We start from the raw sequence: 24,183 nt of genomic DNA, 5'->3' as shown, positions 1-24,183 counted from the left end.
AAAAACATGTAAATTTGGATGTTGATTCTTGTGAATTAATGGAATTGCCTTTTGGTTACTTCTCGCCTTGTGTTCAAAAGTTAATTCAACAAGGACACTTACCAAAACAAATGCCAAAAGATAAATTACAACTTTTTGAAAAATTATGGAATGATAAAAGTCGAACTCCAAACTCGAAAGACGGTCTTGGATTTGGTACGGTCAGACCAGTCAATGATTCTGAATATTGCATGGTTGTTATTAGTGAATCAGAAGAGGATTGCCTCGATATAGAGGATGACTCTACTGATCAACCGGTAGAATAGAAGATGCTCCGCCAGAATTTAAGGAGGAAATTAAATCTACTGTGGATAAATTGAAGGAGATTAACCTCGGGACTAAAGAAAGACCCCGGCCTACATTTATAAGTTCTCTACTTAATGATGAAGAATCTGCAGAATTGATCAAACTATTAATAGAATTCAAAGATTGCTTCGCATGGAGCTACGATGAAATGCCAGGACTGTAAGCAGAGGTTGCAATCCATAAACTTGGGGTGGACAAGAATATAACCCAAGCAAAACAAGCTCCCAGGAGAATGCGCCTCAAAATAAAATAACAAGTCATCATCGAGTTAAATAAATTAATAGATGCTAACTTTGTAAAAGAAGAACAGTACACCACGTGGTTAGCTAACATTGTACCTGTTAAAAAGAAAATGAACAGATCCGTGTTTGTGTCGACTTCAGAGATTTGAATAAGGCATGTCCAAAAGACGAGTTTCCACTACCTATACCAGAGATGATGGTGGATATCGCTTCAACACTCAAAACTTTCTCCTTCATGGACGGATCGTCGGGATACAACCAAATCAAGATGGCTCCCGAGGATGCAGTACTTACAGCCTTCAAAACACCGATTGGAATTTTCTGCTACACAGTGATGTCGTTCGACATAAAGAACATCGGAGCAACATACCAGCACACAATGACGAAGATTTTTGACGACCTCATCCATAACCAAGTAGAATACTACGTGGATGATTTGTTCATCAAATGTAAATGAAAAATAGACCATTTATACGATTTGAGGATCGTGTTCGAATGATTACGACAATACAATCTCAAAATGAATCCCTTAAAGTGCACCTTTGGCGTTACCTCCGGGAAATTTCTAGGATTCATTGTCCGTCATTAAGGAATTGAGATCAACCGGGATAAGATTAAATTTATCTTGGAAATGCCTCCCTCTAAAACCTTGAAACAACTACGTTCCTTCCAAGGGAAGTTGGCATATCTGAGATGCTTTATTTCTAATCTCTTAGGTAGGTGTCAACCTTTCTTGGAATTAATTAAAAAGGATGCCAAATTTATTTGGGAAGAAAAATGCCAGCAGACTTTCGAGGACGTTAAGTAATATTTAACTACACCACTTGTCTTAGCAGCCCCAATCCTAGGGAAACCGTTGATACTTTATACCGCGGCTTTAAATGACTCTCTCGGAGCCGAGCCCTCTTAGCCCAATGATGAGGGTAACTCTTAGCCCAAGTCAATGATGAGGGTAAAGAAAATGCGCTCTACTACTTGAGTCATCGCCTAATAAATAAGGTATCCACCTATCCACCTATTGAAAAAGAAGCATTGTCTGACGTTAATTTTTGTCGCCCAAAAGCTTAGACATTACATGCTTTCTCATAAGATTACCCTGATCTCAAAAGTTATTCCATTACAATATTTGATGACCCGACCAACACTCTTCGAACGTCTAGCAAGATGGGCAATGACCTTATTGCAATAACTTTTGTTCCCCTTCGTGCTATCAAGGGACAGATACTAGCAGACTTTCTCGCTGCACACCCACTGTCAGCTGGGTCCTCTCTCAACGATGAGTTACCCGACGAACAAATTTTATAAATGGAATTATCCAATGCGCAATGCTGGGAGATGTATTTTGATGGCGCTTCGTCAGCCAGAAAAGACAAAAGATCAGGCACAGTTATACCAGGCAAAGCAACCAGGCAACAGTTATACCAGGCAAAGCAGGGATTGGTTTGATCTTTATCACACCAGATAAGAGTATGATGAGGTTCTCATACCACTTGACAGAGCCGTGAACAAACAATGAAGCATAATATGAAGCTTTAATCACCGGTCGGTATGAGAGAAGCCAACGTTTTGCTGGTGCTCCAACAACACTCCGGAGGAACCTCTCCTCACCCAACTCGTCAACTCGTCATCCAGCAAATCACCGGACAATACAAAATTTTGAAACCAAGATTAGTGTAATACCATCAGTATACGATGAAGCTCCTGGAGCAGATTCCTGATGTAACTTTCTACTAGATTCCTATGGGAGATAATGCCTATGCCAACGCTTTAGCAAAACTTGCTAAGGAAATGGCGTGTCCCCCAGAGGATTCCATTGAAGTCACACTGCAAGGAAGACTAGTCTTGTCTTGGATCGACTTCGAAACTCTACACAAGCTTGGAAAATAAGAAATAATAAATACAGTTGCAGACATCAACCAAGATTGGCGCAAGCCATTAATAGAATATTTGCATACTAAAAAGCTGCCAGAAGACAAGTCTGAGGCACACCACATCACAAGAAGGGCCATGTCTTACGCCCTGGTGGGAAATGTTCTCTACAGAAGATCGTTCGACCAAATGTGGCTACGGTATTTGAAAGCTAAAGCACAAAATATTGTCAAAGAGGTACATGCCGGAATGTGTTGCGCTCACTAGTCAGGGCCTAAAATGAAGATGAAGATCAAAAGACTCGGGTATTATTGGCCAGCAATGATGTCCGATTGCATGGATACAGCTAGAAGATGTCACCAATGTCAGGTGCATGGGGTGGTCTTACCTCGTGGCCATTTGAGTGTTGGGGCACGGGCATAATAGGTCCGATAGACCCTCCATCTTCCAAAGGAAAAATGTTTATACTTGCCGCTACAGATTACTTCTCCAAATGGGCAGAGGCAGTACCCTTACGTGAGGTTACGACACAACACGTCCTTCAATTTTTCAAAAGCCAAATCGTCTACTGTTTCGGAGTACCACGAAGAATAATTTCCGACAATGGGACAGCTTTTAGAAATACAAATATCAATAATTTTGTCAAAAGACATGGGATAGATTGGAGATACTCTATGATTTACTATCCTAGAGCAAATGGTCTAGCTGAGGCTTTCAACAAAACACTGGTACAGATTTTGAAGAAAACACTAGATGAAAATAAAAGGGATTGGCACAACAAACTATTAGAAGCCTTGTGGGCCTACCGGACGACTTTCAGGACTCCCACTCAGTGTACACCTTATATGCTCGTGTATGGGACCGAGACCGTGTTACCGCTAGAAATCCAGACACCATCTCTCAGAGTGGACTTTGCCAACCAACTCACAATGGAAGAAAGCGCAAAACTTAGGCTTGAAGAACTGGAAGGTCTCGAGGGAAAACGACTAGAAGCACAACAACATTTGGAGTTTTACCAGGCAAAGATGGTACAAGAGATGGTACAAGCTGACAAATTGGTCCACCCAAGGACATTCAAAGGTTGTGACCTCGTACTTGTGCTCAAAATGCCTATTCTTGCACGCCGTAAAATAGGTGAAAAATTCGAGCCAACTTGGGAGGGACCATTTGTCATTGAAAATGTCTATACAGGAGGAGCCTACCAGTTAGTGGATTTCCAGAGCAAAAGACCCATGTTACCAATAAACGGACGATATCTAAAAATTTATTATGCAACCTAACGCCGCTTGCCTCTTTTTGCTTTGAAACTTTGAAACTTTGATTATTTTAGGGTTATCTATGTGGCCAAATGTCTATGACCAGGTCCAAATTTTGTAATTAACCTCAATATAATGAAAATTTTGAGAAAGAAATTTTAAACTTCAAATTTTCTTCTTTCCACTTTTGAGTATAATGTTCCACTAAATTAAACAAAACTCATACATAAAATAAACAATTCATTTCACCAAAACAAACTAAAATTTACTTTAATAAATACTTTATTTTGTTCTTGTTCGTGACTAGTTTCGGCCCACTGATGTTTTTTCTTGTCGTCTGCAGAAAAATATTGGGACAGAGGCTGATGTTTGCTTTCCAGGATGGCTGGGGCCTCGCACTAAATGAGGAGATGGCGCCGCAGGGCGGTACCATTGACTTCAACATGGATTTTAACCAATTTGACATGGACTACGATGGTCCTCTCATGGACGTGGTTAGTTGCAAAGAGAAAGAGGGATTGCCTCCACTACTGAGAGTGACTGCTAAGAATAATGTATCTTGTAAAGGCAAGAACGCGATAATAGAGCAAGATCAGATGGAAGGGCCCAACCGTCTGCCCTTCATGGTAGCTACACCGGCTGGAGGTATAATAGCCACCAATAACGAACAACTGCCAAGTACTTCGCTTTGCAGGATACAACGCAGGAACGCTAGTCACAAGAAGCAGAGAGCTTTTCTACGACAAGAATGCAGACGTCAAAGAGAAATGAACAACTTGCTCACCCCTATTCCTCAGGGTCATATTTATGATCCAGACCTGAAAGCAACTTCTGCTAGCTTACCCACCATGGATGAAGAACCGGGGTTTGTGACAGAGTCAGATACACTTTAAGTTTCAGATATCTTATGTAAGGATTGCTCGACGTGCAATGCTGAAATACCAGCCGGGACATCAGACACGGGTACATTTTCCGAATGCCCAACTTGTAACCCAGATTGTAATGTTTTACATTTACAACCTTTCAGTACATTGGAAGAGTATAATTCAAGCACCAATGGGTCTCAGACATCAGATTTTATGATGGATGAACCATATGTCCCATTGGGGACGGATCAGTATGTACCGTGGAGCCCAGGGTTGTACATCCCGCTAGAGGCCGAGTCTCATGCTCCAGATCAACCAACGCCAGTTTGGGTTCCTGCCAATGCTCGAAGGGATGAACGCTCGCGACAGTTGCCAACCCCTAGTATTATAGAATACTACAAGATAAGTAAAGTAAATAAAAGAGAATTCGAGTTTTATGAAGAAGTTTAGGGAAAGTTCATCAATATACTAGAAGGCCTGGAGCTGTATACCAGGGTTTTCTCCAAAAATGATGAAAGAAGAATTCTGTACTATATCTTTGATTTAAGAGATAGAGGTCGAGCGGGCCTTCTCATGGAAAGAACATATTCCGAGCCAAGGAAATGGATGAGAGGAGGATGAGAGGAAAAGAATCACCATCCAGTGTAGTTGTTGTTATAACTTCACAAATGATAGACAGGGGAATCTGCCGGGAATCCTCAGACACGATCAAGTGGATCCACTACCGCCAATGATAAAATGGATGATCAAAAGAATGGACAAATGGAATATTTTACCTGCTACCTGCATTCCCAATAGTTGTAGTATCAATATCTATGAAGAGGGTGATTGCATTCCTCCACACATTGATCATCATGATTTTGTAAGACCCTTCTGCATGGTCTCATTTTTTAGCAAAAGCAATATTTTATTTGTGAAAGAAATCAATATCGTCGGCCCTGGTGAGTTCAGAGGTGCTGTACAGATTCCTCTACCAGTCAGTTCAGTGCTCGTTCTTAAAGTCAACGGTGCAGATGTCGCCAAACATTGCATTCCAGGGGTACGACACCGTAGGGTGTCTGTGACTTTCCGCGGGATGGATGACAGCAAAATGCCATATGGATTTCAGCCAGACCCGAAACTGGAAGAGCTACTGCAGTACGAGCTATGAGAGGGTTGTACCTCTAAGTACATGCGAAGGGAAATCTTATCCTGGAGCTTGACTTAGAAGGTCTGCTTGATCAGAAGCTCATCATACCTAGTACAGACGGTCAGAGGGTTCACTTTTTTTAGCAACATGATATGTATCTGATATATTCAGTCTACAATGTATTCATAGCATGAGATATTCTGAATGTACTTTGACATGGACTATAAATTGTACCTTTTGAAGTGTTAGCCTATGTTCGATCTGTGGCATCTTTTTATTGAAGTAGATTAATGAAATTTTTTCTCAGGAATGTGCCTTTTTGTCAATTGCCTTTTTGTACAATGGATGAAAGCCACGAACCACGCATTGGTTCAGAATTTCAATGAACAAAGAATAAAACAACAAATCTTTAACAATAAATAAAATTTAAATAAAAATAATCACCAATGAATAAACAACAAAACAAATTTCTTTAAAAAAGAAAATCAACAAATTAAAATTAAAACTTTAAAGACATATTTTGAAAAATTAAATGTGATAAAAATCTGTTGAGTGGATTCTCTCATTTTTAGAGTTTCTTATTCTTTGTGCATGCAGCACAACCATCTTTATTCACATTAACTCTCTTCACATCCCCACAAAATTTTTCATTCTGCACAAAACCCCACAAAGCTCTACAAATCTTCTTCAACAAAATCAACATTTCCACATGACACACTTCTGCAAATACAACACCACAAGCTCTTTGTAAAATTTCAATTCTCCTTTCGAGTCAGTACCTAAATTCTAATTCTCATCTTTCAATGTCGATACCTAAATTTTGACTCTCTTCTGAGAATCGATACCTAAATTTCAATTCTCCTTTTGAATCAGTACCTAAATTCTGATTCCTATCTTTCAAGATCGATACCTAAATAACGACTCTCCTCCAGAGATTGATACCTAAATTTCAATTCTCCTTTTAAATCAGTAACTAAATTCTCATTCCTATCTTTCAAGGTCGATACCTAAATTTTGACTCTCCACCTAAGATTGATACCTAAATTTCAATTCTCCTTTTGAATCAGTACCTAAATTCTGCTTCCTATCTTTTGAGGTTGATACCTAAATTTTGACTCTCCTCCTGAGATTGATACCTAAATTTCAATTCTCCTTTTGAATCAGTACCTAAACTCTGATTCCTATCTTTTGAGGTCGATACCAAAATTTTGACTCTCCTTCTGAGATTGATACCTAAATTTTAATTCTCCTTTTGAATTAGTACCAAAATTTTGATTCCTATCGTTTGAGGTTGATACCTAAATTTTGACTCTCTTCCTGAGATTGATACCTAAATTTCAATTCTCATTTTTGGATCAGTACCTAAATTCTGATTCCTATCTTTCGAGATCGTTACCTAAATTTCGACTCTCTTCCTGAGATTGATACATAAATTTCAATTCTCATTTTCGGATCAGAACCTGTATTCTGATTCCTATCTTTTGAGGTCAATACCTAAATTTTGACTCTCTTCCTGAGATTGATACCTAAATTTCAATTCTCATTTTCGAATCAGTACCTAAATTCTGATTCCTATCTTTTGAGGTCGATACCTAAATTTTGACTCTCTTCTTGAGATTGATACCTAAATTTCAATTCTCATTTTTGAATCAGTACCTAAACCTAAATTTTGATTCCCATCCTTTAAAGTCGGTACCTAAATTTTGACTCGCTTTCATTTTGGAATTGATACTTAAATTTCAATTCCCACCTCGGGGTCAGCACTTGCATATTGATTCTCATCCTCTAGAAATCTCTAAAATTTCATAACTAGAAATCCACTCTCCAATCCCCAGTGAGAGTCCCTACTTCTTGACTTGATCAAATATGTACATGCATTATCCCCGACGAGAATAAAGAAAAAAACACACAGCTCTACGCATACTTCCGTGTCTGGTGACTTAGGAGTTTGTATTAGTTTTTGTTGATCTCGTCGGTCAACGCCAATACGGACGGTGTGCTTGCCCAGCACACCACACTTATTATGGATCCATTTGTTGACCTCACTTTTAGTTGAGGTTCAGTTTTTCCTCTTTAGTAGCCTAAGGTATAGTCATAGGACTTTCCTATTGACTATTCTTAGAAGACTAGACAAGGAGCCCTCACCATTAGAAATTTCAAACTCTTCTCTACTCAACTTGAAGTTCCACATATTGGTCCTAACCTCTAGCACTTAGTAGATGGGGTCACTATGGGGGAAACTCGACCCAAAATGGGGTTTCTATTGGTCTATGGCTTATTAATGGCGGTTGCTACTCCAACTCTACTAGGATACCCAACCTAGCCTTTTGCTCCCAAATTCTCCAAACAACCCAGATACCCTTGGGACCCCAAATTTGGCCAAAATCTCCAAATCTAGCCAAAATACCCAAACTTGTTCAAAAATCATTTCAAACACTTTGAAAACACCCAAATTATCCCAAATCCCCAAATTGGCCAAATTATCAAAATACCCCTCTTGGGCCCAAAATTCCAAAAATTCCAAAAAATCCCAAAAATTTCCAAACCTCCCAAATATTCTCAATTTCATTTTCTTAAACTATCATATGACCCAATTTGACCATATTTAATCAAAACCCCCAAATTGCCGTTTAAAGACCCAAATTTCCCCAAGTTCAACTCAAATGTCGATCAATATGATATTAATTTACCCCAATTTAAATCCTAAACTCAAATTCACTTTTGATATGGCCAAATTATACAAAATCTAAGCTTAATTTTCCCGTGATTTGAGCCTAATTTTGGTATAGGTCAAACCCCCAATTTTTGGTCACATGACCTAATCTCACCAAATTGAACCCATAGCCTAATCAATTGGCCCCAATTAATGTTGAAAAATATTTATAACATTCCTACACATCAAAATCAACCATCAATTGGCCTTATTGAAGCCTCAAATTCATTTGATTTTGGCCTAAATCCAAAATTCCCAAATTTAGCCCCAAATTGGCTAAGTCCCCAAATTTCACCATATTGACTGCCTTAACCCCCAAATTGGTATCTAATTCATGTTTAAAACTCTTCATGGGGTCCCTATTGACCATTTACAACAATTAATTTGGAATTAGCCCAAGGCCAGCTCAAGCTAGACCCAAGCCTAGCCCAACATGACCAAATTGATTAAAATTCAAAATTCCCTCAAATTGACCCTTCAATTGTGCTCAAAACCACTTCCATTCTTCACCAAAGTTGTTCATTATGATCATCCACACAAAATACAATATCTATTTGGGTTAATTGACATGGATAGCCTAGACCAACCCCAAGACATGGTCATTCACACCCACTTGGACCCATGCACTAAATGTGAGCTAACCACCCTAAAACAACCAAATTAACTCCACCTCAGCCTTTAGTTGGCCCCTAAGGCTGAGCCAAAACACATTTAACCCAAGCTAGATGATCCATGGACCAAAAGTTCCCCAAATTAAGGGATCTTATTCCCAAAATACACATGCTTAAGATATCATTGCCAAATCAAAACACATTTGCATTAAATTGTTGTGATAGATTCCTATGGATGCCCTGAGCACCTAGCCACCTCCCCCTCGCCGGCCGGCCAGCCTAGTGGCCGAAAAATGGCAAAACCGAGAGCCACCCCCATGGAACTTCACCCAAATCAAACCTAGAGGCCAGCTCAATGAAATTGAATTGTAGAGCTCCTCTGCATTCCACCTAAGCACCACATAACACCCCCTAATTGGCCATGACAGCCACCATAACCACACTTTTATCACCATAACCCCATTTTTATAAAAGGCCACCTCCATGGCCGTTAAACTAAGTGCTAAAAATTTCTTAGAGAGAGCTTCCTAAACTTCTCAAAGAGCTTCTCTAAGATCCCCTCAGTGCATTCCAACCCTCCTCCCCCACTGAATTCCACTGTGGAAGCTTAATTTTGAGCTCAAACCTCTGCCCAAAACCAGGACAGAACTCATTACACCTCGATACTCCACCAAACTCAAATTAACTCTACCCACACCTTCACAACAGTGAAAGAAGCAAAAGCACCATCAAATTATCATCTCATAGAGCCTCTACCATAGCTCTAGACCAGCACCCAAATTCAGCCCTGATTGAAATCATATTTAAACCTCACAGCACAGCAAGAGGTTTAATCCCTAGCCTCCTTGGACCCCAACAAACGTGCCAAGACCCTCTGATTGAAGCTTCACTTCTTAGAGCAAAGGTATAAAACTCCTCTCCCTCCCGACCTCTCCCTCCCGAGCTCTCCCTCCCGAGCCTATTTTGCTTCTCCATTTGATTAGGATTGATTTACTTGCATGATTACCGTATTGATGTGTTTGCCTCACTTAGACGAGTCCATAGGATCAAACCTAAAGTGATTTGGCTGAGTTTAGGCTGAGATCTTAGGGTTTTAGTGTGGACGATCAGGGGATCACTTTATCGGGGATGATGATGGGAGGACGATGATGGGGAGCCATTTGATCAAGAGTATATCGAATGAACGACCAAGATGAAGCCGGACAACGCTTCTTTACACAAACAGCGGGATGCGTGGTTGCTGGCGTGGATGAAGGCGTCAAATAAGAGCGCACCGCGTGGAGCTTTGGAGACGCCGTAGGTTGACGAGGCACCGTGTGGACAAGTAGAAAAATAGGGCTTTTTCTATTTATTTAAACTCCCTTAACTTCAAAAATACATAACTTCACGTAGAAAAATCATAAAAATTAAATAAAATACCCACTTGCTCACTAAACGAAGGAAAATAATGTTGACATAACTTTAAGTCCATGTGATGCATATTTTATTTTTAATTAATTAAATACTAATTTGAATCTTTTGATTCTCCATGCATGTCGACTTATCATCATAGCTTGAATTTTTGGCATATTGTAGCCTCTGTCAAAAAGAATATTCTCTGATTTTTCTAAAGTCAGAGGAGGTCCCTAGACAGGGGATCACATTTATCAAGTCTATGTGCATTATTTGCTTAAAATAATCATGGAAATTAGCATGTTGATTAGAAAATTCCAAGAAAATTTTGGAAGGTCCACCATGACCAGAGGAGCTTTTAGAAATGGGTCAAGTCATTTAAAATGTAATTAATTTTCATAAACTCTAAATCATTAAGAAAATTAATTTTGAAAGTTATAAACATTTAAATGACTTGATTTTTTATTTCCACAGTTATTTATGATCCAGAGAACTCACCATAAAAATTTCAAAATATTTTGAGTTCGTTAGATAACTTAAGGTTATTTTTAAAGATAAAAAAAAATCAAAATATAACTAAAAAATTTATAAAAACTTATTTTTTGAGTTCTTTATGATCAGGGGCATTTTATAAAAATAAAATGATATTTAAAGAAAAACTTCATTTTTAGCCTATTTTTAAATATCTAAAAAAATTAAAAAAATCCATAAAAATCACAAAAAAAAAAAAATAGAACTCATAAAAATGTTCTATCCTAAGCACTTAGGAATAATTAGAATATTTTTCCTAATTTTCCAAATAAAGATATTTAATTTTGAAAACTAAAAATAAATTTTAAAGGCTAAAAATGGATTTTTTTACTAAAATAATTCTAATAATTCAAAAAAAAATTGGGAAAATGTGAAATTTGTTTCTATGTGTCCCTTGACATTAGAGAGATTTAAAAATTTCTGACCTCCGGGAGATTTTTCAAAAATACAAAATTTAATTTTCCCTATTTAAAATATTTTATATTTAATAAATACCCTGGAATTTAAAAAAAAATCTTAAAATTCAAATAAAATCCAAAAAATCATAAAATTTGGTCAAAAGGGTTCTCTTGTCTAGGTCTACCTCTAGCAATAATTTTAATGGATTAAGAGTCACCTTGGTCAAGTTAGGAATTTTCTTTGGAAAATCTTATTTTTGCATGAAAATAATTATATAAATTAAATTAAATTTTGAAAAATCACATTTTCTCCTTTGATGTCTTAATTGACCCATGAATGTGGTAGGATAAAAATTTTAAAGTTATTTGAATTGAATTTGACAAATTATATTTGAATTGAATTTTAAAGTTATTTGAATTGAATTTGACAAATTATAAGGTGTTAGAGCTAAATGTGTAATTTTGTAATTTTGGAAATTTATCCTTGATTAACATTAAGGATTAATTTAAGAAGGAAAATGGGTAACCTCTGATCTTAATCAATTTATTTTATGTTTAAAACGTAAGGGTTTAAGTGGTAGAAACCAACCTCACTTTCTTAATTGAAAGGGGGTAAAATTGTAATTTTATAAATTCTTATGACTCTGAGGTTAATTCAATTGAATGATCCTAAGGTTGTGGGCTTAAGCTAGGAAGATAATAATTCACTTACTTGAAGCCCTTATTTGGTGATTAGATGATAAGCATGATTTTAATGAGAATTGAATTCACTCCATTTAATATTTTGATTATTGCAAATCTATCTTGAAGATTAAATTTAAGGGCTTAGTAGTGAGCTAGGCTTGATACTTAAAATTTTTGAATGAGATTTAGAAATAACATCTTCCAAACACTACAAGCTCAATTAAAATTTGGCTAAGTGTTCCAACAACACTAACTTGCCTCTTTAGGGTCTTCACCCACATAATTCTTAAATTGAATCACAAGTGATAAATATCCTTTTTCTTAGGGATAGTTGAGACATCAGTGCTCACTGAGCATTAAGGGTATTTACAGGATAAATTATTAAGCAACATAATAATTTGAAAAGAACTCAGGATTTTCCACTAGACAGCGAGAGAGTAGCACAGACCTGCTTCTTTCTCTAGATATGTTGGATACCTCAGAGATGTACTAAACTTAATATATTTTCCTTGACAACATAATCCGTAATTAAACTCCTAAGGACCCACCAAGATATGACCTAGGCTTAGATAGGTCATCAAAATTTTACTTCCCTGTCTCATATAAACTGCCTTAACATGCCTTATGAGTTTTAGGTGGTGGAACGAGAAGACTCGTCAGGTACACTTTTAAAGTTTTTAGTGTTGTCTTTCTTGCACCTTCATACTGTGCTTTTATACCTGCAAACTTGCATTTCACCTTGCATTAAAACTAAGACTATCACGATAGCCACAAAACCAAAATCAAAATCAAAATTAAAATCAACCAAGATAAAATTCACCGCCACAACATTCAAAATTTAATATGCCCCCATAAAATTTAAATAACCTTAACAATAGGGTCACCTAATTTAACATTATAACTTGACACACTAGAAAACTCAAACTCGTCGCGGCAAGGAGCCTGGAGATAGCATGGTGGGCAGCACAACCATCTTCAACAGCAAAACCTGTCTTCCCCAGCTAAACCAATCTTCCTTCCTTAGACTTAAACAACAAAGCCATAGGACTTTGAGGTTGCTTGCTTATGCAACGTAAATCCTCACCTTATCTTTAGGCTTTTGTATAGCCCTGCTATACAATATAAGCCCTAACTCGTCTTAGGATTCCGAGTTTGTTGTTTGTCATGACCTAAATCCTCACATCTTCTAGGCATTTGTGTGATCATTTCACATGAATGTAAGCCATAACTAAAAAAATTGGCAGGACAAAACACTTAAATTTTTCTCCTCAAAACTAAAGCTAAACATTAGGATAGCTTGGGAAGTCACCGGGGTTCTCCTCTGGATCCATGACATCCCTTAGTTCTTCCTACTTTGGATTCTACAATAAAATGTTCCAAATTTGAACCAATCCCCTTTCACACCTCTACGTCCGATCTCATTGAAAAGTCCTACCCTTTGAAACTACTTGAAGATAATATTTCCTGATTTTTATCTAGAGTCTTCTTAGGTGACTTTGGTCATTTAAGATGTAATTAACTGTAGGGGCTTGCCCTTATAGGAAGCATGTCCGAACCGATCTTAATATAAACCCTATTCAATCCTTTATGTTAAATAGGGGAACTTGTCGGCAAATATAAAGGTTTCACAGGCCAAACGGATGTCATATATTCCTTAGTTTATTTGATCGAGCCTCATCCTCAAGTCTTGTGTTTATCCTTCGGGATAGATATAAAGTTTGAGGTACAGTGTTCTTTCATTTAAACTATGAAAAACATGGGGTCAGTTTGATTTCATATTTTTTTAAAACTAAATATATATGTAAATTAAAATGTCCTTCCGAAGCGGGTGACAAGATTTTGATTTCGGTGTCCGACAGCTTCTTACGGGCAACTCCAACCAAAAATAGCGCCGACAATGCCCTTATAATACATAATGCTCAGAGTATGGCCAGGAGTGCTACGGCAAGTGGTTTGGGATACTCTGCCCTGATTTTAACTTTATATGAATAATCAGGAGTAGGGTTTAGTAGAAATGAAGAAAAGTTATAGCCACAAAAACCAATGGGGAAACACACAGTCCAATGATTTAAATCATTTGTTGAATCTAGGAGTGGAGGTAATGATAGACCCTCAACATCTGAGGTAGGTCCATCTACTTCCAGCTCTGCTTCACTTGAGAACATTATGGAGTAGCTCATGATGCAACAAATTGATATTGTAAATTTGTAAAATAGGATTGGAGGGTTAAAAGCAAGGAATGTATATAACGATGATATCAACAAAGGAGAGTTCAATTTAAAACAACATATTAAGAGGCCATGATTAGATATCGAAGGGGTGATTATAAAGTGGAATTTCCAACTTGCCCCAGTTTTACTCCTTATGTGTCGGATCATGCAGAAGAAGAGGAGTAGGAAGAAGAAGAAGAAGATGATGATGAGGAGGAGGAGGAGGAGGAGGAGGAAGAGATGATGACTGATGTTTTAGAAGTTTGCTTTGTTTGTTAATTCTTTTGATTGTTTGAGTGTTGGTTTTCTTTAAAAATTTTGTGATAGGAACTTTTATGTAATATTGTGTTGTGGACTTAACTATAATAGAAATTGCAGATTTTTATTTTCATGCAATTTTAGTTATTTTTAGTTTTTTTTTATGTTTTTATTTCTTAAAAAATCCTTTGAAATATATTGTGTTTCATTTATTGCTTTAAAGCCTGTATTTTTAAAGCTAGCACCTGCAGTATACCAGAGCCGAGTTTCATATTAAAAAATCCTCTACAAGTTTGTTTTATTTTTATGCATTTACTATTTTCTTTCACCTACAAAATTTTTGTATTGAACATTTTTAATTACTTAAAAATTTAAGTTTAAGAGAAACAAAATTTTCTTTTAAAAAAAAGTAAACTAAATGTTATTTATCCTCAATTAACTATATTTTTAAAATTAATTTAACATGATCTTGGAAATTAAGATTTACCTTTAAAAGACTATATTTATGTTTGTAAATATTATGGTAAATTTAAGTAAAAGTTTTTAATAATGAAAGTCAATTCTAAAGTTAAAGATATTTTGTATGAAAGGATAAGACTATTTTTTTCTATTTAAAGTAAAGTAAATTGTATTTTTGAAGCATTAAGAATCTTAGAGTTTTATGTAAGAAGAAAAGAATGAGACTTTATGAAAAATTATCAAAACTAATATGAATTTATAAAGTGAAGAAAGGTAAAAGGTTTTAACTTTAAGAAGAGGATAGTGAAGTTCAAAATTGTTAAAGGCTGTCCAGATATAGTATCCTCACTTAAAAAAGAAAAGAAGAGAAAAAATTGATAAGATTTTGAAGACTATGTTTTGCCAAAAACTTGATGCGGGGTTTGTTGTGTATTGCTTTTGTAAATATTTTTTAATATTACAAAACACACACGGTAGTACTAATAATAAATATATAATTCAATCCCAATAAAAAAAATAGTAAAAATAATTTGATCTTTTAAAATGATTAAACTGTCAAACCCATAAAAATAACACAAGTATACATATCTCTCAAAGTGATAAAGGGCTCTAATGGAGTCATAAGTATCGATCCCACGGGGAGTTAGAAATTCTTATGGCTCTAATGTAAAACACAAAATTCAAACTACAAAACTTAAGAATAAAATTCAAATCTAAAGTAATTAAGTGTACGCTAAATAAAATGCAGTTAAAAGAAATAATTTAACTAAACTATTTGCTAAACTTTAAAAGTAAACTTATAAAAATTAATCAAAGTTTCTGTGATGAAGAGTTCAAATTCAAGAAAGCAACCTTCCCCTTTACAATGAGTAAATGAATTGTGAAGAAATTAAAATCATTTAAAAAAATATATATAATTGTATTGTGCCAAATATGAGCAATCATATTTTTTACCCTCTTTTAAGTGTATAAAGAACATTGGCTAATTCAGAGTTTGGACCCTAATTTCGTCGTTAGGTTGGGAGGATACCAGCTCTCATTCCAGAGCTCCCACTTATTCCTCGCCTGATAGCTAACAATCTCGCATTAGTTTCAAATAGACTAAAACAAATTGGGAATTTTAATCTATCACCTTAAAATCTCCAAGTTGACATCCAATAAGGTATATTTCCCTATTTATTTGCACTCAACCCCATGGATTACATTCTCACCCATGAAATTGAATGCGACTCTCACCATGTTGTAGAAATCATAGCCCTTTTGGATCTTGTGTTTCTCAACACATTTTAATATTTCAATTGGCCAGATCAAATATTAAATGAAGATCAGAGTTCAAATCATCACAAATTTTTGACATTTAAAACTGTATAAAATAAAATCAATTCTTCACAAAATCATATCTCAGAGTAGAGAGAAGGATAAAGAAGACTACTCAGAATTCATGAGAATGAAACAAAAAAACACGGATTTGATATATAAAAACAAGTTTATAAAATAAAGAAATTAAAGACACAACTTATCTCACACTCCTTTCAAAGCAAATTCATAGAAGTTCTCTTTAAGCACTTTCCCTCTTTACAAGCACTCTCAATTCTCTCTTAGAAATATAATGAAAAAGAAATCTCTAACTTTCCCTCTCCTCTTACAACCCTAGAAGAAAATCTCCAAATCCCTCACTCTCTCTCTCTCTCATGCCACCACCAAACTCTCTCTCTCTCGCCTCTCAACTCTCTTTCGCCTCTCATCTCTCTTGCACTGAACCACTCATAACCCTAGACTCCCTCTCTTTTTATTCAGTGATTTCTTCCTTTCAAAAAGAATTCAAAATTCCCTCTTAAATTATCTCCAAAAGTCACACCTTTTGAATCCCAAAAGACATGTTGGTTCATTCAAGATACATATCCCTTCATTAAAGAGCCTTCCAAAGTGTCTAGATGCATTGAATCACTCCACAGGGCATTTCAAACATTTGAAGTCTTCAAAATCTGCTCAAAATTTGTCCTGAACCACCTTAATCCATAAAATATCATCTCTGGCGCTTTAAGATCCATTTCTGACATTTCAGACACTAAGTTACTTAAGTCCTTATTATTCTAGGCTCTGGCACTTCAGGCGTTACTTCTCTGTATAATGGTGCTTCAGGTTCCATATCACTAGAAAATGATGCTTCGGGCGCCAATCGGGTGCCTCAAGTGCCAAAATCACAAAGATATCTATTTTGGCTTCAATTTTCTTCATTTTTTCTACTTTTGCTCCAAATGCCTAAAATTGATATACCTACAACAAAAATAAGAAATATCCTTCTTTAAAGTGCAATATCACCAACAATAAGCATAAAATTTATACCTAAATTAACAGATAATTTTGTGTATCAGCAGGATCATTATTCAGTAGAGATGTTATTATAACTTTGTTAAGGACAAGCAAGGGAACCCCTCGGGCATTTTGAGATATGATGAGGTGGATCCTATGTCATCCACAATAAAGAGGATGATCAAATGGATGGTAAGGTGGAGTATACTTCCTACAAATTATATCTCAAATAGTTGCATTATCAATATTTATAAAGAAGGAGATTGCATGCCTCCCTACATCAATCATCTTGACTTTGTTAGACCATTCTGTACAATTTCATTTATGAGCAAAAGCAACATCTTTTTTGGGAAGGTGATAGATATCTTTGGTCTTGGACAGTTCTGAGGATCAGTTGAGATCTCACTGACAGTCGGATCAGTATTGATTTTAAAAGGAAATGGAGCAGACTTGGCCAAGCATTGCATCCCGGAGTGTCATGTCGTAGAGTCTCAGTCACATTAAGAAGAATGGATGACAGCAAAATACCATACGGATTCCAGCCAGATACAGAGTTGAAGGAGCTAGACCCATATGAGCTGTGAGATAGTTGTACATCTAAGTATGTGCGAAAGCACGCTTGTCTCAAAGTGTGACTTAAGAGGTTAGCTTAATCAAAAGCTTACCTTAGGAGATAGAAAGACAGTTGTTACTGCGGCATATTTAATACTACAGTTTCTACACTGATGTACTCAGTGTGTTCTTTTGGGCAGTTTCAACATTTGATCAGTTGTACTGCATTTTTGAAGAAATTTAACAATATTTTGGATCTCAGCATACATTGTTGATTTGTCCTTTTTTACGTGATTGATGAAAAGCCGTAGGACCATATGTTGGTCCCAAAATTTAACAAACAAAGAACAATGCAAAGAAATCTGATGATAAATGAAAATTAAAATTCAAAATCAAAGGAAAATTAATGGAAGTCAAAATTGGTAATCTTAATAATAACAAAAATGATAAAAGTGGTAAACAAATTCTCCATGTTTTTGACACACTCTACATTCTCCAGATATTCCGCACTCCACATCTCTCTCACATCCCGCCTTCCCCGCACGAATTCCTACTACTCACACTTTACACAAATTCCAAAAGTCTTCTTATCATTTCCACAAAGTTTCACACTCTACAATAAATTCCATAAATTTTTTGCATTCCCCACACTTCACAAAATCCTCCATAATCTCTACAATTACCACGACCTCCTTTGCACTCGAGATAGACCCATGTTTTACTCCCTTGGGATAGGCCTCCATCCTAATCCCATTTCAACACTCTCGATAGACCTCTATTCTACTCCCTTGAAATAGTCCTCCATCCTACTCCCATTTCAACACTCAAGATAGGCCTCTGTCCTACTCTTATTTCAGCACTCGGGATAGACCTTTATTCTAATCCCTCGGGAAAGGCTTCCGTCCTACTCCCTTTTCAGAACTCGGAATAGATCTCTGTTCTACTCCCTAAGGATAAGCCTCCATCCTACTCCCATTTTAGCACCCAGGATAGACATCTATTCTACTCCCCCTGGATAGGCCTCCGTCCTACTCTCATTTCAGCACTCGGGATAGACCTCCATTCTACTCTCTTGAGATAGGCCTCCATCTACTCCCATTTCAGCACTCGGGATAGACCTCTGTTCTACTCCCTTGAGATAGGTCTTTGTCCTACTCCCATCTCAGCACTCAGGATAGACCTCCGTTCTACTCCCTCGAGATAGGCCTCCGTCCTACACCCATTTTAGCACTCGGGATAGACATATGTTCTAATCCTTCGGGATAGGCCTCTGTCCAACTCCCATTTCAGCACTCAAATGGGAGAGGCTTCCATCCTACTTTCATTTTGACATGTGGTATAGACCTCTATTCTGCTCCCTCAAAATATTCCTTTGTCCTACTCCCATATCCACACTCTTCATAGACCTTTGTTCTACTCCATCTGGATAGGCCTCTGTTCTACTCCCATTTCAACACTCGGGATAGACATTCATTCTACTCCCTCGGGATAGGCCTCCATCCTACTCCCATCTCAACACTCTTCATAGACCTCCGTTCTACTCCCTCTGGATAGGCCTCCATTCTACCCCCATTTCAACACTCGGGATAGACCTCCATTCTATTCCCTTGGGATAGGCCTCCATCCTACTCCCATCTCAGCACTCAGGATAGACATTTGTTCTACTCCCTCAGGATAGGCCTCCATCCTATTCCCTTTCGCTGCCTCATTGGTTGGATGTGAGTCCCAGAGCTTTCCTTCCCAATGTGGCTCGTCACTTCTTAGGATGGATATGAGTCCAAGAGCTTTATTTTCTAACGTGACATTATCAACACTGTCATTACCTCTTGTATTCGACATGAGTCCCTGAGCTTTCCTTCCTAATGCAGCCGCTCTTCTCGATCGATCTTTCAAGTTGGATGTGAGTCCCTATGCTTTCCATCTTGACCTGGCTCCTCCACACATTCTTAACTTGCAAAATCTTTCTTAAGACTTGAAATAAAATTAAATTTAATTTTAAATGAAATTAAAATGAAGTAAAGTTGAATCAAATTGAATCGAATCTTCATCGTGATCGTCATTATATTTAACGATTGTCTCTGGAAATCCACCTTTTGATCCCTAGCGGGAGTCCCTATCTATTCCCTAACAAAAACCTTTTTCATTTTCTTTCTTCTCTACTTTAAGCATGTTGGCTTAGGTAGTTGTGATGGCTTATTGATCTCTTCAATCAACGCTGATATATGTTGTGTGCTTTCCCGGCACACCACACCTATTGGAGGTGCATTTCTTGACCTCACTTTTGGTTGAGGTCTAGTCTCTTTCTTAGAAGCCTAGGATTTTGCCATAGGACATTCCTATTGACTATTCCTAGAGTCCTAGTGATGTAACCTTACCTCATTAGAAATTTTAAACACTTCTTTTCTCTTCTTGGAGTTCCACATGTTGGTTCTATTCTCTAGATTTTAGTTGGTGGAGCCAATATGAGGGAGCTCAAGGGGAGTTCCCATAGGACTGTCTGGCATTAGGGTTAGCCCTAGGTGGTGTGGTTTTGATCAGTCTTGTACACAGTCACTTAAACTCCTCACCTTCACTCACAACCTCAACCCTAACCTACTCATACTTAGCCTGGTTCGCCCATTCTCTTGGAAACTCATATGGCTTGTCCCCCAAACCTATAGCCCTAGCCTAGTGTTTGGATAAGAACAACATATGAAGGATCCAAAAAGGGATTTCTCTGGTCTCATGGCACCATAAGGGCATTTTTATGATTGAAATTTCCATTGAATCCCAATTCAAGCCAATTGCCCAATTGTGGCCTTTTAGCCCCAAACTTTTCCAAAGTTACCAAATTACCCTTGAAACCCTAAAATTTTCAAAATAACCCAAATTACCCGCTTTACCCCAAAAATCATCCCAAATCACTTTGAACCACTCAAATTGTCCAAAATATCCCAAAACTCCCAAACTTTTTCCAAATTCCCAAAACCCTTAACTTCATCAAATTACCAAGATGCCCTTGGTGGCCTAAATTTTCCCAAAACCTCCTAAATCATTCAAAACACTCCCAAAACCAATTTTGATCACTCATGAAGTCCAATTTGACCAATTCAACCAATTTTAACAAAAATCTCAAAATTTCCCTTTAAGGACCAATTACCCCAAATCACCCCCAATTTCCAGCAAATTGATTTCAAATTTCCTCAATTTCAAATCTAAACTCAACTTTATCATGTCTAAGCCAATTTTGAACCAAATTCAAGCCCAATTGGCCTCGTAAAGCTTCATGAAAATCTATTACACCAAATTGAATCTTCAATTGGCCTTGATCCAAACCCAAACCCAACCTAAACCCAAGCTCAAATCAATTTTCCCCAAAGTTGACCCAATTTCAAATTCCATTTAGATTGAGTCATGTGACAAATCCAATTTCACCAAATTCATTTCTTAAATTTTTCATGACACCTCCTTAAGCCAATCGAAGCATCTGATTGATTTGTGTTCAAGATCAAACCTAGCCCAAACCTAAACTAATCTTACCCCATTTTTTGACTTAATTTAAATCCACCTTATGTCTTTCAAATTGATCCAAACCTTCATCATTTTTGCCATGCCTAAGCACCCTTAGATTCTAATCACATCACCTAATGACCCCCTTTGGAGCCATTGACCAATGGTCCCGAAAATCAAGGGATTTTCCACCTTAAATTGGCTAAACCCACTTACCCATGTAGTCAGCCTTCCCAAGCCCCCAAACCATCACTATTAAACCTTCTAACCTCCCTGAGCCAGGTACCCACCAGCTCAGCTCTTTGCCAGCCATCCTAGTCACTGGAGAGCTCAAATCCGAGAAGAACACGTCACCTTTAAACCCAAAATTCAGCCCATCCACTATGGTACTTCCTCATTGGATGCTTGCACCTCTCATCCCTCCACCTTAGCCCTCTTGCATCAGCCAATCAAAGCCTGAGGCCCTCCTCTTAGCCATGGCTATAAAATCCCCCTCTTACGGCTAAGTGGGGATATTATCCAATTCCTTGGGAAGACTCTGCCAAATTCTCACCAGAGCTTCTCCAAACCTCCATGAGTTCATCCCCATTATTCTCAGTCATCCAGAGCCATTGTCCCCTTAGAATTTTAAGCTCAAAATACATGGTATTTTTTGTCACTCCATTAAACTCCTGGAAAGCTCAAATTGAACCACCCTTGAGCTTCCTTAGGCCAAACGAGGAAGTATTCCATCAAAATCTCCTTGTCCCAAGCTCTTTAACCTACCTCTAGACCAAAGTTGCATGACCAAAGGAAAATATATTGAGATTTTCATACATATTTTACACTGATTTTGATGATATTGCACTTTAAATAAACGTATTTTGATATTTTGTTGCAGGTATGTTGAATTATGGTCATTGGAGAAAAAATATACAAAAAGGAGTGAATTTGTAGCAAAAAGGACCAAAATATGAAGATTTGATCTTGGGTGCCGATGGCGCCATAGACGTCGCGACGGCGAGCTCAACGCCCCCGACGGCAAGTTTTTTCCCAAGAGTCCAGAATTAAATATTCTAGAAGGCCGCCGACGGCGCCATCAAGGTCGCCGACGGCGAGAACGATGGGTCTCTCAATAGATGCATTGAATGTGGACGATTTTTGAAGGGACGCTTAGGCACACATGGGTAACTCTTGAAAACTCTTCTACAACTTTAAAAGAAACATTTAGAGGCCAAAAAAGGGTGTCCTCTGAGTCTTTATTATTTGTGGTACCCATTAGAGTGTAGAGAGTGGTTAGTATTGTGAGGAATTCTTCAAGAGATTGTAAGAGTGGAAGGAAAGTGAGAGATTTTTTCCTCATTGCCGCTTCGAAGGAGAATTCTGTGTACTATGAAGAAAGGAAGAGATTCAGAGGAACTTTGAGGAGTTTGCTTGGGGAGAAATTACAGATATATTGTATTTACTTGTTGAATCTTGTATGAATTTGCTTTTATATATAAATTCCAAGTTTTTTCATATCTTCTCCAAGAGTTCTGGGTAGTTTTCTCTATCTTTCTCCTTGACTTGAGTTTTTTTTGAAATGGTGATTTGAATTGGTTGTGCCATAAGAATGTTAAAAAAGTTGTGATGATTTTTTCACTTCAATTTTAATTTACTTTCAATCTGGCCAATTGATTTGTTAAATTATGTTGAGTTTTACAACTAAAGTGAAGATTACATCCAAGATTTAGGGAGGTTAAAGTCCTTGAAAGTTGAGTGCAAATAAATAGGGAAATAAAAATTATCGGGCGTAGAATTGAAGATTTTAGAGTGACAAACTAAACTCCTCAATTCGGTCATATTGTTTGGGTGCTGAAGTGTAGATGTTAGCCCTCAGGCGAGGGAAACGTGTAAGCTCCGAAGTGAGAGCAGGTATCCTCCCAGCCTAGCTCAAGATTCAATAACCAAGCATAGGATTAGTCAATGTTCTTTATGCCTCATCCAAAGGGTAAAGAATAGGTATGTTCTTATTTGGCACAATACAATTTTAACTAATTAAATTTTCCCATTCACTTAAACTTCTTGAAAAGGATAATGATGTTTTCTTATATATTGAACTTCACATTAGAAACATTATTAGTATAATTAGTTAATTAAGAGTTTATTAAAATTACATTTTTATTTCAATTGCTTATTGTAGGATCAATATCCAGGACTCCATTAGAGCCCTATATTACTTGAGCGATACGTATACTTACGTTGATAAGTGTGACTTTACAATTATTAAATATTATATACACGTCTTTATCAAATCTATAATCATTATCAAGTTTTTGAAGTCGTTGTCGGGGATTTAAATCTTCTAGCAGCAGTATCAAATTCTTGTATTTTTAAGCATATATAAAGTCGCCGTCAAGTTTTTGGCGTCGTTTCCTGGGAGTAAAAATTAGATTCAAAAAAATCATAATTAGAGTAACGGACAAATTAGGACTATTAAAAAACTTTTACTTGAATTGCAACTTATTTTCATATTTAGTTAACTATTTTTCTGTGTACTGATTTCAATTGTATGCGTAAATTTGGACCTGAAAATCTTATACCCTACGATTCAAATTAGAACGCACTGTTAGGAGAATTAGAAAACTAAGAAAAAAACCTAGAAATCCTTACATAATGGAAAAAAATGTGAATAATCAAGGAATAGAAAATGAACATCAACCTAGACCTATACAAGATTATGCAAATCCTACAGCAGATGAAATTCACTTATCTATCCAAAATCCTGATGTAGCTGCTAATTCATTTGAGCTCAAACTTGTTATTATCCAAATGGTACAAAATAATAAATTCGTAGGTACACCAAATGAAGATCCTAATTTACACCTCGCTAGTTTTTTAGAACTTT

This window comes from Phalaenopsis equestris, unplaced genomic scaffold (genome assembly GCF_001263595.1).
Source record: "Phalaenopsis equestris unplaced genomic scaffold, ASM126359v1 Scaffold001040, whole genome shotgun sequence".
Classification (NCBI taxonomy): domain Eukaryota; kingdom Viridiplantae; phylum Streptophyta; class Magnoliopsida; order Asparagales; family Orchidaceae; genus Phalaenopsis; species Phalaenopsis equestris.
Note: the sequence above shows the minus strand (reverse complement) of the source record.